This window comes from Phoenix dactylifera, chromosome 16 (genome assembly GCF_051530095.1).
Source record: "Phoenix dactylifera cultivar Ajwa chromosome 16, Ajwa_hap1_PhDact_Kaust_v1.1, whole genome shotgun sequence".
In the NCBI taxonomy this organism is placed as follows: Eukaryota; Viridiplantae; Streptophyta; class Magnoliopsida; order Arecales; family Arecaceae; genus Phoenix; species Phoenix dactylifera.
The window spans coordinates 11,154,930-11,171,861 of NC_143205.1; the positions used below are offsets into that span (position 1 = coordinate 11,154,930).

At 37.1% G+C, this 16,932-nt stretch overlaps 1 pseudogene across 3 annotated transcripts; it reads right to left on the minus strand.

The window, feature by feature from the left end:
• Nucleotides 1-1,764: 1,764 nt before the first annotated feature.
• On the minus strand, nucleotides 1,765-15,282 carry LOC103695508 (BTB/POZ domain-containing protein At3g05675 pseudogene; annotated as a pseudogene). Of its 3 annotated transcripts, none has more exons than XR_015973944.2 (3): nucleotides 14,921-15,282; nucleotides 6,702-6,747; nucleotides 1,765-3,460 (listed from the first exon to the last, which is right to left on the minus strand). The product of XR_015973944.2 is annotated as a BTB/POZ domain-containing protein At3g05675 pseudogene, transcript variant X1 (transcript). The 3 variants fall into 3 exon arrangements; XR_015973946.2 differs by having other exon boundaries at nucleotides 6,702-6,780; nucleotides 14,921-15,145; XR_015973945.2 differs by having other exon boundaries at nucleotides 1,765-3,726; nucleotides 14,921-15,144.
• Between the last annotated feature and the right edge of the window lie 1,650 nt (nucleotides 15,283-16,932).

Genomic DNA, 16,932 nt, shown 5'->3' on the forward strand with positions numbered 1-16,932 from the left:
TGCGTGCCCATGCCCTCCTACGTGGCCGTACATTATGATGCCACCACAACGTATTATTCCGGTCATACTCTGCCAATGCTTTTCCGTTCCCAAGAACGGACTCCACCGCGCACCATAATCAAACCCTGGCTACACCCATCCCCACTCATGATGAGGACGGGCCATGCCCTATCGTGGCTGTCAACGCCTTACTGTTCCCAAGAATGGACTCCACTGTGCGCCACAACCAAGCTCTGGCTGCGCGCCACTTCCATTCATGATGGGAACAGGCCATACCTCCGCCACCTAAGCACCCTTATTGGGACTATAAATAAAGATCAACAGGTAACACCCGGGGGGGACTCGGGGCTGGATATACAAATTTCTACTCTAACTTGATCGTCAGAGGGCTCTCACCGAAAATACTGGTGAGGCTTTGTACAGGTACACTGCCGGTCGCAGGAGGTGGCTTTCTCCATCTTCTTCCGCACTCTGGTAGTTCTCCTGACTCCTCTGGCATGGTCACCCTCGAGCCAGATTTGAGCCACAACAATACCAACTTCAATATGGGACCTATATAACATCCTCCTGGTTGAATAAGGAGAGCATTAGCTAGGATGAGCTGGATAACCATCACCGAAAAAGGACTATGTGTTCCTATAAAGGCCAAGCCAGTATGGTGATCTATGGGGTTCCTTTATTGGCCTTGCAAAGCAATCATGATACGTTGTGGGATCTGTGGGTTATTGAAACATGGAGTAGAAGGTAGTCAACCCTAATTACTAAACCCGCCAAAAAATTGAAAGACTAGATGTGGACATGTGTCAGTACTAGAGATGGACGGCTACAAAACCGGTTATAATACCATGTATAAACAGTTGGATGTAACTCTAGGAAATGACATTATGGCTAATCAAACATATGTTATTATCTTTATCTTTACTTTATTTCTATACTTATCTTTATCTTTACTTTATTTCTGTATCTTTACCTTGTTTTAATTATCCTAGTTTATCTATAGTTCCTAAAGTAGAATCGTAGCCCCTACTATAACCTATCTCTGTCTTTTTTTGGCAGATAATATTACAGCAGTGAAAGTTCTTAAAGTTCAAGACATCAAGACCCACATTATCAATCTGTCACCCTTTCTTCTCTTTGGATATTAATACTGGTGGCATGTTCGCGCACCTGCACAGACCTGCCAATAGAAGTAATCATGGGTTGGACCTCGGGCTTAAACTCTATGCATGTTTAATTGAGGTTTGGGCTGAGCCTATGCAAAATTTAATATTTTTTATGCCCAAGCCCACCCCATGATCAGCTTTACCTGCCAGGGACGCGCACACCATCATTTTGACACATGGTAAGTTGTTATAAACATCCCAATATCTCTTCAACAAAAATGTAACAAGTAATAAAAATTTTGGAAACTTTTGACGGGTGTGATGACGAAAGTTACACCTATTTTCCTCGTATGCTAAATAGAACTGCTCAAGGTTTGGACCGAGCTGAGCTTTGCCCAAATGTTACCATAATGTACTTAGACCCAGGTGCCACCCAGGCTATGGGCCTCCCTTCCAGGCACAAGGCCAGCCCTTGGGCCTTAAGCTTCCAGACCCCCTTTTTTTTTTTAAATACTAAAAGTGATTAAAAATATTTTAGAAAATGCTAAATTTGAATAACTAAAATATTGCTAATAACCTATAACATGTTTATCAACAACAATTGTAACAATTCTTAACAAAGCTTATAAATACATCAAATATAAACAAACAATGCGAGGGGTAAAAATCAAACTGGGCTTTAATCACCAATCCCCAGCCCGTCCCATTTATTAAACAGGTCTATTTGCCAACCCTCAGAAAGCAGAGGTGAAGGCAACACTTAGTTCCCCTATCAAAATCTGTGCTTAGTTGAAGAATCTTGCAATCAAATTTTAGAAGAGATTCAGAAGTACTAACCTTAAACTATTAAATAGAAAGAAAAAAAAAAACCATGATTGATTTAGACAAGAAAGGCTATCATCTGCTGCAACTTGCAACAATGACAATTCAACCAAAATCACCTACTGATACAAAATTAGGATACGGACTTTTCAGAAGGTGATGGTTGGATTGTGTATTCCATTGAAACCCACCAGCAACCTCCGCTTTGCTGATTTGGTCCGGTAACACCATACTTCGAATGCCTCACTCAGATCAGGATATTTCAACTGCTCGGTTCTCTGCATCCAATCCATGAGTATGTCTGCTTGATCGCTCGATGGCAAGGCAAGCACCAGTGAGGTAATAGCCCCTTCAATGTTCTGGCACAGATCGCCGTCCATCTTGTAAGGAAATGCTTCATCATCAGCATTCTTTGAATCCAGCAAGGGCTTCAAGTTCCTAATATAAGGAAGCCATGTCTTGAGGAACTGGACTCTGGATGGTGCTGGAAGAACCACATTCCCATACCCAATGGCATCCAAAGCCTTCCCTGTCACTTCTATCAGCTTTGCTTTGACCGCCCACAAGCCAGAGCTGAATTTCTCATCTTGGACTATTGCAAGCACATGATCAGAGATGCAAGCCCAGGTGGAAACAAAATCCTTCATCATTTCCATTTTTGGGAGTATGTTACACATCCACTCAAGGTCCAATAGGTTCTGCAAGACTCTCTGCTCTGCCACCTCTGGTGACTGATCATACTCCGAGGGCAGCAAACTAAGTCCCTTCTCTAAAGTGGTAAACATCTTGGCAAGGCCTGATCTCGCCTCGTACTTCACATCTTCATTGAGTGCAATTAATGGAGTCTCTTCATCTTCCAGAAGCATGTACTCTACTTGTTCCTGAGCAGAAGTCTTCAGTTCATCTGCGAATGGAGGAAATGAACTTTCAATGGTTGTAGCAAAGCGAATTGCAGAGATGAAAACATTCTTAGTGGCATTGGTGTTGACAGGTTGCATCCGGGCCACTATGGGCATGGCTTCTGGACCTAAGGTTGGAACAACTTTCAAAATTTCCTCCTCTTCCTTTTCATCCCATGGCACAGCCTCCAAGTACCGGATGCAGCTCTTGGTGATTGTTTCGCATTGAAGAGCAATGGAAGCTTGGAGAACACCAAGGGCAGATTTTACAGAATCCCATGAGTCTGAAACTAACTCTTCGGGGAGGTAGATAAGCTTCAAGAGCTTAACATAGTGATCATACTCAGATCCTAGGCAGTGTACTTCGATGCAGTTACTAGATTCAGTAATTGGATAACTAGGATGCTTAGAAAGCCAGTTTGCAAAGAACTTGCACTTTTTTGTTAAAATGAACAGGTGGCAAGGGAACAACTCAGGCCTCCCATCTCTATTTATTAAGCGAACAGTGACATCACTTGTGAATTGATCACCCAACTTAAATGTCCCACATGCCCTGGCATGGTCCATATGGTTACGTAAAGTCTAATGAGATTCATGCTTTATATAGACGATAAGTCTCCAGATGATGCTATAGATCTGCAACGAAGACGTGAACTCAGCTGCTAATTATGAAGTTTTGACAAATTTTAATGCGGCACAGCAGGAAAATAGCATGAACTAAAGATGTAATTATTGGATTTCCAGAATACTCATAAAACCACTCGATGTCAATGAAACCCATTGCATAAGTTTTTGACTACCTTATTTGTTTATGCTCTTTCTTTGACGAAATTTGTGGTGCAATTCCTGGATGTACCTAGGTAGCTTTTTCATCTTTCAATGTATATCCAATTTTCTTGAACCTTCATATCCAGAAGAGGTACTAACTATTGTATCTTGAAATAACAATTCAGATAGACATGATACTGAAAAATAGATAGTTTATCATTAAATTATGCTTCCTAAAACTTCAACTATTAAGAAGAAATGTGCCACACTTGGTTGTTAGAACTCAAAATGCAGCAGAACACCACAATCATTCATAATAACAGAGTTGTTTTATCCAAGGGTTTAAATACCGGTACCAAGCCCTGTGCTGGTTTTGTCTTGGAATGGTATGGTACTGATACTATATATATATATATATATATATATATATATATATATATATTAGTATAATATGTTTATATATTATACAATATATAATGTTATATATTATATACATTAAAGTATTTGTGTGTGGCTCATTGATGGACATGCAGCATCTTCTACAACTTTTTAGTACCCACATATATCAAAAGAGCAAGTGTAGCATCTAATAGGAATCCTTACACTGCAGTGTTAGGAGTTGATCAACACCATTTTAGATAAAATCTTTAAAGGCAATATTATACCACTTTTCTTGCTGAACCTTACACTGACACTGAAGTGTTAGGAGTTGATTAACACCATTTTAGATAAAATCTTTAAAGGCAATGTTATACCACTTTTCTTGCTGAACCTTAAAGTTTTAGCAATATTTGGATATAACAGAATTCACAAACTCTTAAGATTCGAGAAAAAACTCATTGTTTAAATGCCACTATTTTATCCTCAGCCTAGAATCCAGTATTTTGTTCTTGAGTTGGGAAGCTGACTTTTTATTCTAATGGAATTTGAACTTTTGAGTACTTTCACTAAATCCAAAATCAAATGCAAGGGTAGTTCCTTATCTTAGGTAAATGGAAGCCAAACTATCCAAGAAGCCTACGTAGGTAACTGGCCTATTATACATATAAATAGGGGCAACAATTGTAAGCTGAGGAGGAGGAAAAGAGAGGGGGGTGTTGAGGAAAGCCAGGAGATGATTAGTGGATTTCATTTGCATCGGTAAGCAATCTTTTCCCACGCTTTTGAATTTAGTATTTGCTTTAATATTAGTAGGTGCTTTGAGCCTTGTAGTCATTTTTCAAGTTTATGTTCTTGAAATTCTAGTCTCATAGCTAATTTCAAATTGTGGTTTCTTCTATATTGCCTTTACCATACACCTTGAATTTGAGCCAGATTGTATGTTTTTGAATTTTGTAGTAAATTCCAAGCTATGGTATTGTTTTGAACTCTAAACCTAGTAAATTTTGGAATCTCAAGTTTGTAGTTTCTTGAATGTTTTCTGAACCTTTTAGTCAATTTTGAGCTTTCATGATGCTTTAAAGCTCAAGCTGTCTTTTGTGAATCACAGAATTTCACCCAAATTTTGGACTCTACAGTCAATATTTGATGTAGTTTTTGAAACATGTAATTGGATGGAAAGATCCCAATTAATTCTTCTGGAAACTTTTTGGACACTGTTACTCTGAATTAGGTATTCAATTTCTAATTTTCTAGTTGAAAATATCTGAAAAATCATATGATTCAAGTTGATATTTTTGAAACTTGCATTATGTGCCCTAAACTGAAACTGTTCTGATTAGAACTTCTCTACATATCATTATATTGGCATGTTTACACATTGGAGTTTTTCAAGATATCATATATGAATTTCTATTTAATCTTGAACAATATCATACTTGATAGATATATTTGGACCTTGTCACATGGCATGCTTTATATCATTTGTCAATGAGAATAATGACAGAACTCCTTGGTGGTATGGTTGGCCTCATATAAGTTATTATGATAACAGAAATAGACCTTGGCTAGGTGGCATAAGCAGACCTTGAGGATATGTGTGGCTTGCTCAATATTATTAGTGAGCATATATATGGTGTCATCTTCATTAGCAATAAGGACACAAGTGGCATTAAGGGCACGAGTGAACTTTGCAGGAAAATGTAATCTTATGTGAATTATTCAAACTATTTTCTACAATTATATGCTCTAATCCCTTTTATAGTATCCCATTCCTTATTGAAAGTCTTTTGATTTTGGCATTTCCCTATAAAATGGTTCCAACAAAACTTCAGTTGAACTTTCCAATGAACTTGATTTATGTGTTGCATCTTAAAGGTCATTTATTTTTAATGAAATAAAAATTGTTTTGTTCATATTAAAATTACTTAATTAGCTGTGTAGTTCAATCCAACTATTATAGAACACAAGGTTTTAAATACCAGTGGGACGGTGAGGCATCCCACCATCCAAAGTGCTCGGATGGGGCACTGTCTTGAGTATACGGATAGGACGAGTCAAGAAATGGATCACGATGGGATTGAACATCCACCAACCCAAGTATCGGTAGACTGGGGCATCCTATTCCACGAAAACACTAGGACGACCTTATCGCATGGTATTTAAAACCTCAATAGAACATTTGTTAAAATGACTAGTGATGGCTGTAGTGGACCTTCTAGAGGAAGTGGACTCCATGTCTTGTGATTGCTTTTGGATCTAGTGATTATTGAAGCAACACCAGTGCCATCATATTTGAAGTAATGTTGTTTTGTAACTATTAAAGGTAATAGTTAAGCACTCTATGACTGTATACTTTGTTTAAGGATGGTTCAATCATATAACTACTTTTGCAGCTAAAGTGACTAATATGCTATTTGCTTCTTGAATTTCAAATAAGTTTGAATCTTAGGTCGCGGCATCATTTAGGAACACATTTTCTAAGTTTGCAATTTAAAATGATGACCAAGGTTTTCACTTAAATTTATCTTCACAAGCCATTGTCAACAATTACTAAACTAATACCAAATTTTTATGCTAGAACCATGCATAATGCACCAAAGATAACTAATTTATTTTTTCAGAAAAATTAGATTATCAAGGAAAACTACTTCAATTCATGCTGTTCCAATCATCATAGTTGGGAATGTGCATATGTTCAAAACTATAATTAGGGTGTCTTCAGTATTACCTGGGCTTTCGTATCCATCCAAGAAAATTGTAAGTCAACTTTGTACCTGTGTTGCATGCTCTGTTAGCCCCTTAAAAATCTACAATGTAAAAGTTCAGATATTTTTAAGCTAAGATAAACTAAAGAATGGAGAGGATAAATTCAAATGATAAAAACATCAAGTAATATCCAAGAAGAAGAAAATGAGTAAAGGAGTTTGTTTGTTTTAGTTCTATTTATCTTAATTTTCTGTTCTATTAATATATTTTAACTTATCAACAGATTTTCCTTATGTTATTGGGGAAATTATATTCTGTATGAATCAATCTTTGCTTGGTTTGCTACCTTACCAAATTAAACTCTTTGTTAAGCATCCGAATCTAACTTATCCATCCATTTCCACAAAATATTAGCTTTCTTCCTTTGTTTTAAAATCTATTTTTCCAGTTCAAAGATTTTCTTAATCGGCAAAAAGGTAGCATTCATCATAGAAACCTATACTTGCACGAATTACAAACTAAATCAGTAAAAGGTGGTATCTCTGGCACTGCCTAATGCCAATGAGGACAAACTTTTATGGAAATGGTTTGCATCAAGGGTCTTCTTAATCAACTCCTATGGATCTTTGAACCATGGTGAGGGAGTCATTTGCCCAGTTGCTCCATTACTTTGGAAAAGTTGTTGCCCAGAGACAGTTAAAACTTTTGTGTGATTGGCACTTACGAACAGATTACATATTGGAGACGTTTTAATTAGAAGGGATGGAATGAACCTCTGGTTTTCAGATTTTCTATCTTGTTCTTTTTTTTTTAATCTGTGCTATATTTTTTGCAAGAAAGAATGTTGGATATCGAGTTAACTATCCCAACCATGGTCATACGTGCATGTGGAAATTAGAGACATGCATATACATCACATAAAACACATAATTTACAATCTAAAATACATATAAACAAAAAGAAAGATATAAATCCCATTTTTAAGCTTATTTAAGAAAAATCGACCAAATAACATCTCAAGCTATTCTATCTGGGCATAAGATTTTGGACAACCAAAAAGATGCCACATGTCATAACTTTCCTCATTCCCATTTTTTCTTATTTCTTTACCAAAGGGGCCTTAAACCCAAAGTATCCAATTATCTATAGTCTTGATCTAAATTATAAGGATGCATTTTGGTAACTCATAGCATATGAAGCTGTTAATTTTGTGGTCCCTTGAGATCTAGCAAACACATAGAGCAGCATTTCTCTTCTGTGAGAATTATTTGTTTGGGTAATTATTTAAAATTTTCAACTCTCATCAATTATGCACCACAAATTCGTCATGGTACAAATCAATAAATGCATGTACAACTAAATCTAAGATATGTTATTCATGAATTCATAAAGTTTCAAAGACATTGTTGATGAAAAAACAACAAAAAGAAGGCGAACGAAATTAAGAACTTGCATCACTTATGATATTCTGTGCATGTGGCACGCTCACAAGTTTTAATCATTGTGAAATAGGAACCACCAAGGTACTTGAAAATTGCTTGTAAAATTGAAAAGGCAACAAAAAGTTTACTGAAAAAATACATCATCCAAGTCAAAATTAGCATATGATTAGCTAGCACATTAATATGATTTTTAATTATATCTTTTCTTATTTTACAAAATAAATTCAAAATAAATATTAAAAATTCTAAATAATTACAAAAATTAAATTTAATTGAATTGAGGAATTTTGTAGATTGGCCCTATACACATCATAAAACAATCAACCTTAATGGATACATTCTGAGACAATTTCAGGTGTATTTTTTAGTGTTTGGGCCTAGGCTTGGGTGGAACCTGAGCATGTCCAAATCGACCCCATTATTTGTGAAAATTTGATAGCATGTGCATATCACAAGTGCAAACATGCTCCAAAAATATTTCCTGACTTTTACATATATTTATTATTTTTAAAATTATTTTCGGAAAATTAATTTTTAAATTAAATAATGGATAAAGAAAATTAATCTGGTAGGGTTGTAAAATAAACCTTTTTATTTTAGGTGAAATAAATAATGTTTCATAAGAAAACACTTTTTGCTCATGTTAATTTTGAATTAAAATAGTTTTTAGGTGTAGGTTTTGGGGTTCAACCCAAATCCCCAAAAATCCTCTAATTGAATCTTGGAATCTTGCTCTCGAACATGAAACCAAGCATCAAATCATATTAGACAAGATTTGGACATAGTTTTCCCTCAATTTATCAACTAATCTATGATTTTGGGCTCTCCTTTTGGAAAATAAAAAAGAGAGGAAAGAAGACACATACCCTGGATATGGAAATTTTTCAAGCCAAATCATTTTATTCCAGAAAAATGATGAATCTAGGCGTATGCCACCTGCGCTCTCTTCCTCCGTGTTTTCTCTGCCAATAAGGCAAAAAAGGGAGAAATCAAGAGACATAAGGCTCTCGAGCCATACTGCTGGTGAACCCAACAGTTCAAGGCCGAATGGAAGGCAGTATGCCCCAAACTACTTGAATCGAGATGATTCGAGCGGTCCTGATACGGTTCGTTCGATTCAGCCCCAAATAGAGGCTTTTGTACAGAGACAACCTCAATTCAGTACAAATCAAGTGTTTACATACTGAACTTTTGAGTTCCTTAACCCTTGGTCTAAAGTATAGATTTTTAACAGGATAGCTAGAGCTAACCAATCCTTTGCCCTTGGTCCCTTGAAAATATGGTCTCATTTTGGAAATTATGATAATACCTCTCAAATGTAACTATAGATACTGTTACAAGTGATGTCTGTGGTTTCCAAATATTTGCCTGATTTGTTTCTTCAAATAAACAATAAGACATCTTCTAAGCCAATGAATATGATGAGCATCCATATTAGAGTAGATGGTTATGATTAACTAAATAGTTTTGTCTTACTCAACAACCATTAGTCCCATCTTGTTTGAAATTTCCTAGACTCCAGCTCACTTCATTCCTATATCAATTTCTTTCTCAAATGGATCTTCTTTCCAATATAAAAGTGCACATGATGCAAGAAGGAAAAGGAGAGGAAACGGAAGAGGAACTTGTATTAATTTTTCATTCAAAAGAAGAATAGGTGGAAGAAGAAGATCAATGGCAGTTTTCTATGTAACTTCTGACTTCCTTTTTCTCATTTCATTATCATTAATACTTTCCTGTTAATTCTTGTTTTGATCAGACAACTTTGAAATACTCGAAATGCTTTGAAGAAAATTATTTTTATGCATTTTATAAAGGGCAAGGTTTGCCCCTCCACAAGCAAAATATGGCTCTGCCATTGGATGAGGCATTCAAACTTAAAGATGGGAGACATCCAGTGCAAACCTTAAAACATAAGGCATAAACCTTGTATAGTGAAATATGATCCCAACATAAATCTTTTCAAGAATTTATTAAAACTGCATTTCCTAACAAAAGTAGTGCTTCTAAGAGTGTCTGTTTTATCATTAGAAATAAACACCACGTAAAATTCTATTATTAATTGCTTTATTTGAACTTACAATCAGAGTTCAATGCTTCATCCATGGACATTTGGATCATCACTCAGGCAGTCAAGAAATAGAGCCATTAGTGATCCATCGCAGATTCCAAAAAAAAAGAAAAAAAAGAAAAACTCACATATTTACATCTAATATAGTTCAAGAAACCAAATTTGACAATGTCTTAGGAAAGACTAACAACATAATAGTGATTGCATGCCCATTTAAGGTGCTTTTAGTTGGAAGTATGTGACCCACCATGTATTATGTGCAGGCTAGTGCACTAATAGTGACATGTAAATGACAAGATTTCACATTTTTTTTTTAAAAAGAAATTGCATGCCCATTTAAGGCGCTTTTAGTGGGAAGTATGTGACCCACCATGTATTATGTGCAGGCTAGTGCACTAATCTTAGAAGTATGCTTCATGGCATCTCTACAAGTGTATTCCTTTATCATCTTTCACCATTTAATGGGTCATTAAATGTCTGATTCTACTTCATAATAGAGATATTTACCCAACTTACAACTTATGATAAACATAACAATTTCACTGAAATGATGAGCAATCACTACTGATATTAATAGAATAGATAATTGTCATGAGTAATAAAGTAGACATGATAGTAGCAGCTATAGTGAAAAGAACGATAAAAACAGAAAACTGACAAAGCACAAAAAGGTATAAGCCTGGAGATTATTAGGAAAATACAATAAATGGAAGAGTTAGTTTGACAACTTGTTAAATGAAAGTTACAAATGGTTGGAGGAATCTCATATGAATAAGGGTGTTGATAGGTCAGGTTGGGTTTGGTTGGAGGAATCTCATATGAATAAGGGTGTTGATAGGCCAGGTTGGGTTGGGTCAGTAACGTATAACAAATCCATATGGGTCTCTCCCAAACCCATTGGTCAGGAATGCCTGACTTGAACCTGCCTGGATGACCAATGTAACAACCAGGCCCATTTAATTTCTGGGGTTCCTATTTTTAGCAGAAAAATGTATAAATTTGGACTGTTCATTTTAGACATTTTTGTACTTTTTTGTGCTGCATCTTGGGCAATAACTAAGAATGACTTGCAGTAGGATTCCTTTTCCATATTTTAAGGCTTGTATCAAGATGCAATTGATGCTCAAAAAACTAAGAATTAGGGTGCCCAATAGAAGTTAGCTTAGATTTTGAGAATCCTGTTAGATTCAAAGTGGGAAATTGTTAGGTGGCCAGCTGGAGGGTATCAGTCACTGATTACTGAGATTTATTTCCAATTTACAGTGTCCTAGTTAAGATGGAAAAGGAAACTAGTTAGTCTGTAAATAAGGCCTTCTGGCCACTGATGCTGGTGAATATTGATACTGTATGTGAGTTATTTTGAGTGGAATAACAGGCTTCAGGATGGCCCCCCATCCCCCCAATCTTATATTGATATTTGTTCCTCTATTCTCCTTCTTCTTTTGTTCTATCTTCTATCTGCATCTTTTTCTCTTATCCATCTACTCTTCTCTAGTCTTTCTAATTTTTTTTCCTTAATCCTCTTTCTATCTTCCCTTTGCTGCTCTAAATATATTTCCACAACCGGTAGCAGCGAACCTCTGAAATATCAAGCAAACTATTGCTGTTTTAACAGCTATAAAGTAGATCCTGAAGAAAACTAGTGCAACTTTCCTTTTTGCAAGAGTTCAGGCTACATCATCTCCATCTCAAGAGACATCTTCAAGCACTTGGATACATCCATCCCACCTTCTAAAGGGACCCATTTGAAGCTCTGAAGTAGATAAGCTAGCCAAAGAGAAGCTAAACCAATGACTTATGGAGAGGAGTGGCAATGGCCAGTGGAGAGGTGGGAGGGAGGGTGAGAGAGAGAGAGAGAGAGAGAGAGAGAGAGAGAGAGAGAGAGAGGGAGGGAGGGAGGGGGGGGGGGGGGATGGGAAGAAGGGGGGGGGGGGGGGTGCGTGGAGGGTGGCCATAGGAAGAGAAGGGGAGGCAGAAGAGGTGGAGGCAGCCAATAGGGTCTATTTGTTTAGAAATCAGGTAGTGGTGGCCATCTCCTCCCAACCAAAGCCTATAATCATTTGATCAATATATAATGGCTTATATAAGCATTTCAAATTTGATTATATATTTAATATATACTGAGTTTCTAGTTAAAAGCCTCTGACCCGACAGGTCAAGGGCCTTTGATCTGAACCCGACCCAACTTGCTGGTAGGGTGGGGTTAGCTACAGCCAACTAACCCAATATGTCAGGCCCGAGGTTGGGTTCAATTGGTTGGCTCAGATAAATGAGTCCTCGCCAAACTTGACACCCTAAAAATGAAGATGGAGATTTCATGATTGTATCTTCTCTCAGAGCTCATTATGGTTCAAATATTTTGAGTATTTACATTTTAGAGTGTCTCAATGTTAAGCAACAACCAAATATTTCAAATATGCTAAGAAAATGAAATCATGGTCATTCAGTACATCAGTCATGTGAATGAAATCACACATAGTCCTATAAAATTATGTTGGTTAGAGCCATGAATAACTATGATGCATGCAATTACATATGAATCATGTAGTGCATCCAGAACTCGTCAAACTCTTACAGTAGATGGTAAATATGGTAGTCAAAGCCATCACGGTAGATGAACAATCATCTTGATGTAATGACACCACAATCCTGAACTAAACATGAAAAAATCTATATTGAACCCATGTTCATGTCAGTCTTACCTGGCCAATTCAGTGCATCTTGGAAATCTGTGTTGGCGTGTATAGTTAAGTAAGATATGCATCAGATACTTTAGATTCACATCAGATTTTGGATTGTTGATATAAAAAAAAAATGGTGCAGAGAGATTATTCAAACAACGAATTTGACATGGCTCTCAAACAATACCTAACATAACTAGAATCAGGCTTTGATTGCTCTTATTGCTTTTTTAAGGTTAATATATTAACAAAACAATGTTATGGCATACATATTTTGTCCCCAAACTAATCATCAATTCCTAGAAAGAAGCATGTATTTAATAACAGTAATAATAATGAGCCAACCACTACCATTGTTTTAGTATTCTGTAAGAGTTTAACAAAAAAAACACATAATTCACCATGCTAGCATCTTTTGTAACAACAATTGATGTAAGTGCCCTTAAGTTGTAAATGCAAACAGCAAATGAACAACCTTATATTTCATGAGTCATATTTGTGACCACTTTTATGGTCTCCAAAGCTTCACAAATTTACTAATATACCTCCTTTTCCAATATACTAATAATTGTTTTTAAAAAGTTACATTGTGATGGTGATATGAGCTGATTGATTACTAGTAAGTTAGCATTAACATCCATAAAGTACTTGTCAATTACATGGGAATTGCACATAAGAGAGGGGAGAATCTTCATGGACTGGCTTCCACCAATCGAAGTTTTGCGCATTTCAAATGGTGGTAAAGTGATACTACATAAGGAGCTCTTCCTCATTCCGTCATATTCTTAAGAAAGAAATGTTTGACCCTTTTCCTTTTTTCATCTTCATATAGAAAGAAAGTTGGCCTTCCTCATACTCTCCCCTTCATTCATTGAGTTGGACGAATCCACAGGAGGCCCGCCCATTATGCATTGCATAAAAGAACCTTTTCTTTTTATGGAGACTCTTTTTTCATCCTCAGGTCGAATGAATAAGAAAAAGAGATCAATCAAATCAATAGGCCATGAATGAAGAAATGCTGCCTTTTAGTATTTTCTACATTACAATATAAAACTCGATCTACTACATGGTTAAAGTGATTTTTTTTTTGTGTATTTTTCCTTGCATCTTGTTTCTTTGCTCTTGTCATATCAGACACTTAGACGTGCATCCAAGTCCAATTATAGTATCAATGTCTACCCAACACTAGTACGGGTACCTAACGCAATTAGGTCTGAGGAAGGCTAGCATTTGGAAGAAAACTAAAGGGGATTTTTGAGTTATACAACTCATATTTCCATATTGCATTATATGGAAGTGTCTCTCATCATGGGAAATAAACTTACGATCATACTCATCATCCTGATTCATCTTTAGATTCTAGTGTTCAGGAGACATTGTTGGTAAAAGAATTTCTGGATATGCACCAGTAAATAACCCTCATTTGAATCTCTCAAACCAAATTTATGTGCTGCACTAATATTCCAGACGTCAACATGACTCTTAAAGAAACATTCTTAAATGATGGGCTCAATAAAATCAAGGTTCCCCCAAATAAATTCAATCAAAACGCAACAAACAATCAGCGATCAATCAAATCATCATCCAAATTCCTCATTCTAATCATATACACCACAGCCACTAGAGAACTCCACCATATGATCTTCATGAGAAACTTCAGTCGAAATTTTTTACTTCTTCAAAGCTTTTTTTTTTTTTCAAAATCTAATATTCTCCCAAATCCAAAAACCTTCAAACCTTTCATTCCACTGACCCAGAGCGACCAATTCAGAGTCACCTCCAGAAACAACTACCGCACAACATATCAACCTAAAGCAGCACCAATCTCCCAATCCAAGTCATCAAAATCGCAACTTTTTAACTACCCAAAAATCTATACCCCAAAATTCTCTTCTAGCTAACACTAATAGCGCGAAAATCGAAGCAATAAAACCCCTCATATCCAGCTACAGAGGGGGGAAAGATTCTTTTAATAGGGGAATAGAAAAATAGATTCTAAAAAATAAATCAATCAACAAAACCAAAAGAAGGATAAGAGCATTCATACCACAGATAGATGGGCTCCTCATTCCAAAGAAATCGGTGGACCGATTGAAAGAAAGAGGAAAAAACTGGCACCTGTTGATTCTCCCTTCTCCTCCCCACCCCCCAGTCACTCACTGAGAGGCTGAGAACAAAGGGAAAGAAGAAGAGACCACCCACAAGGAGGAAGATAGAAATGAGGCCAAGGGAGATCAGACCGTCCAAATTTGCTTGTTTTCTACTGCCCTCTACGTAAATTTCTGTGGATATATACATATATATATAGAGAGAGAGAGAGAGAGGTGAAAACATTTAGAGTATTAAACCTTGAGTCAGAGAATCCTAACAAATGATTGGTGGAGCGAAAGGGCCTTAAGGTCAGCCCCATTTATATAGATATAGATATCTAAGATATGTCTTGATTTTGGTCAGTCGGTGGAGATTTAGTGGGGAACACATGAGAAGGGTTGGTCTATCTGATGTCACTGTTGTCCTTCACTTGGGTCGACGGTTGCTTGTACACTCAATCGAGTTGCTTGGACTTCATTAGATGCGTGGTGGGTGATGGAGATGGAGTGTGTACATGCTAGCCACCGGTGTATTCAAAGGGATGGGAGCCATTTGGTTGTCGTTTACCTAGTGGGGGAGGGGGAGGGGTCGTCTCCAGTAGCAATATACTTCAAAAAAAAATAAAAAAAAATATTTAGCTCTTAAGTAATATAAAAAATTTATAAGTATGTCCAAAATTGGTAGAAGATAGGGATACTGCACAACAATGCTTTATAATTATAATTCACTATTCCACCTTCATGTAAAGGCATATATAGGCCCTGTTTGGGGGAGCTGTTGGAAGTAGAGCTGTTGGAAGTAGATCTGTTAGAAGTAGAGCTGTGGGAAGTAGAGCTGTTGGAAGTAGAGCTTTTATAAAAAACTGTTTGCTGTTTGGTAACTACATTTCTAAAGTGCTGTGGCACTTTAACATTTGTTTGGTAAACAAACTGAGAAAGTACTTTTGTATGACAAAATGACCATAAAGGACATTACTAGTATTATACAATAGTGCATAATAAAATATAATATATATTAATACATAAATATATGATATAGTATAATATTAATGTAATGTAACATAATATTATTATAATATAGTACTAAAACATTGTATACTATAGGATAATAATTTAATATAATATTAAATTATTTAACATAACATAATATTATATTATATTATATTTATAGTATAATACAATAATAAATGTATAAAATATTATAATTATTAGTATAAATTAATTTTTTACTCTTTTGATGACCATTTATTTCTCTAACAAATTTTCTAGCTAGGTAAAAAAATTGGTTAAATAATTACTAATATTTTTATTTATTTATTTATTTATTATTTTATTTCATTGAAATATATTTATTTATTATTTTATTTATTTATTTATTCGTTCATTATATACATATTTATTTATTTATTTATTTTCTTTTTTTTCTTTTTCTTTCCTTTTCTTTTTTTTCTTTCCTTTTCTTCTTTTTTTTTTCTTTTCTTTTTTCTTCTCTTCTTCTCCTTCCTTCCTCTCTTTCTTTCTTCTCCTTTCTTCTTCTCCCGCGAAGCCGGCGGCGCCGGAAGGGGGGCCGGGCCGCGGCGGCCGCGGGAGGGGGGCCGGGATGGCGGGCCACGGCGGCCGCGGGAGGAGGGGGCTCGGGAGGGGGCCGGGACGGCGGGCCTCGACGGCCGCGGGGGAGGGGGGGCTCGGGAGGGGGCCGGGACGGCGGCCCCGACGACCGCGGGGGGAGGAGGGCTCGGGAGGGGGCCGGGACGGCGTGCCGCGGCGACCGCGGGGGGAGGGGGGCTCGGGAGGGGGCCGGGACGGCGTGCCGCGGCGACCGCGGGGGAGGGGGGGCTCGGGAGGGGGCCGGGACAGCGGGCCCCGACGACCACGGGGGGAGGGGGGGCGCGGGAGGGGGCCGGGACGGCGTGCCGCGGCGACCGCGGGGGGGGGGGGGCTCGGGAGGGGGCCGGGACGGCGTGTCGTG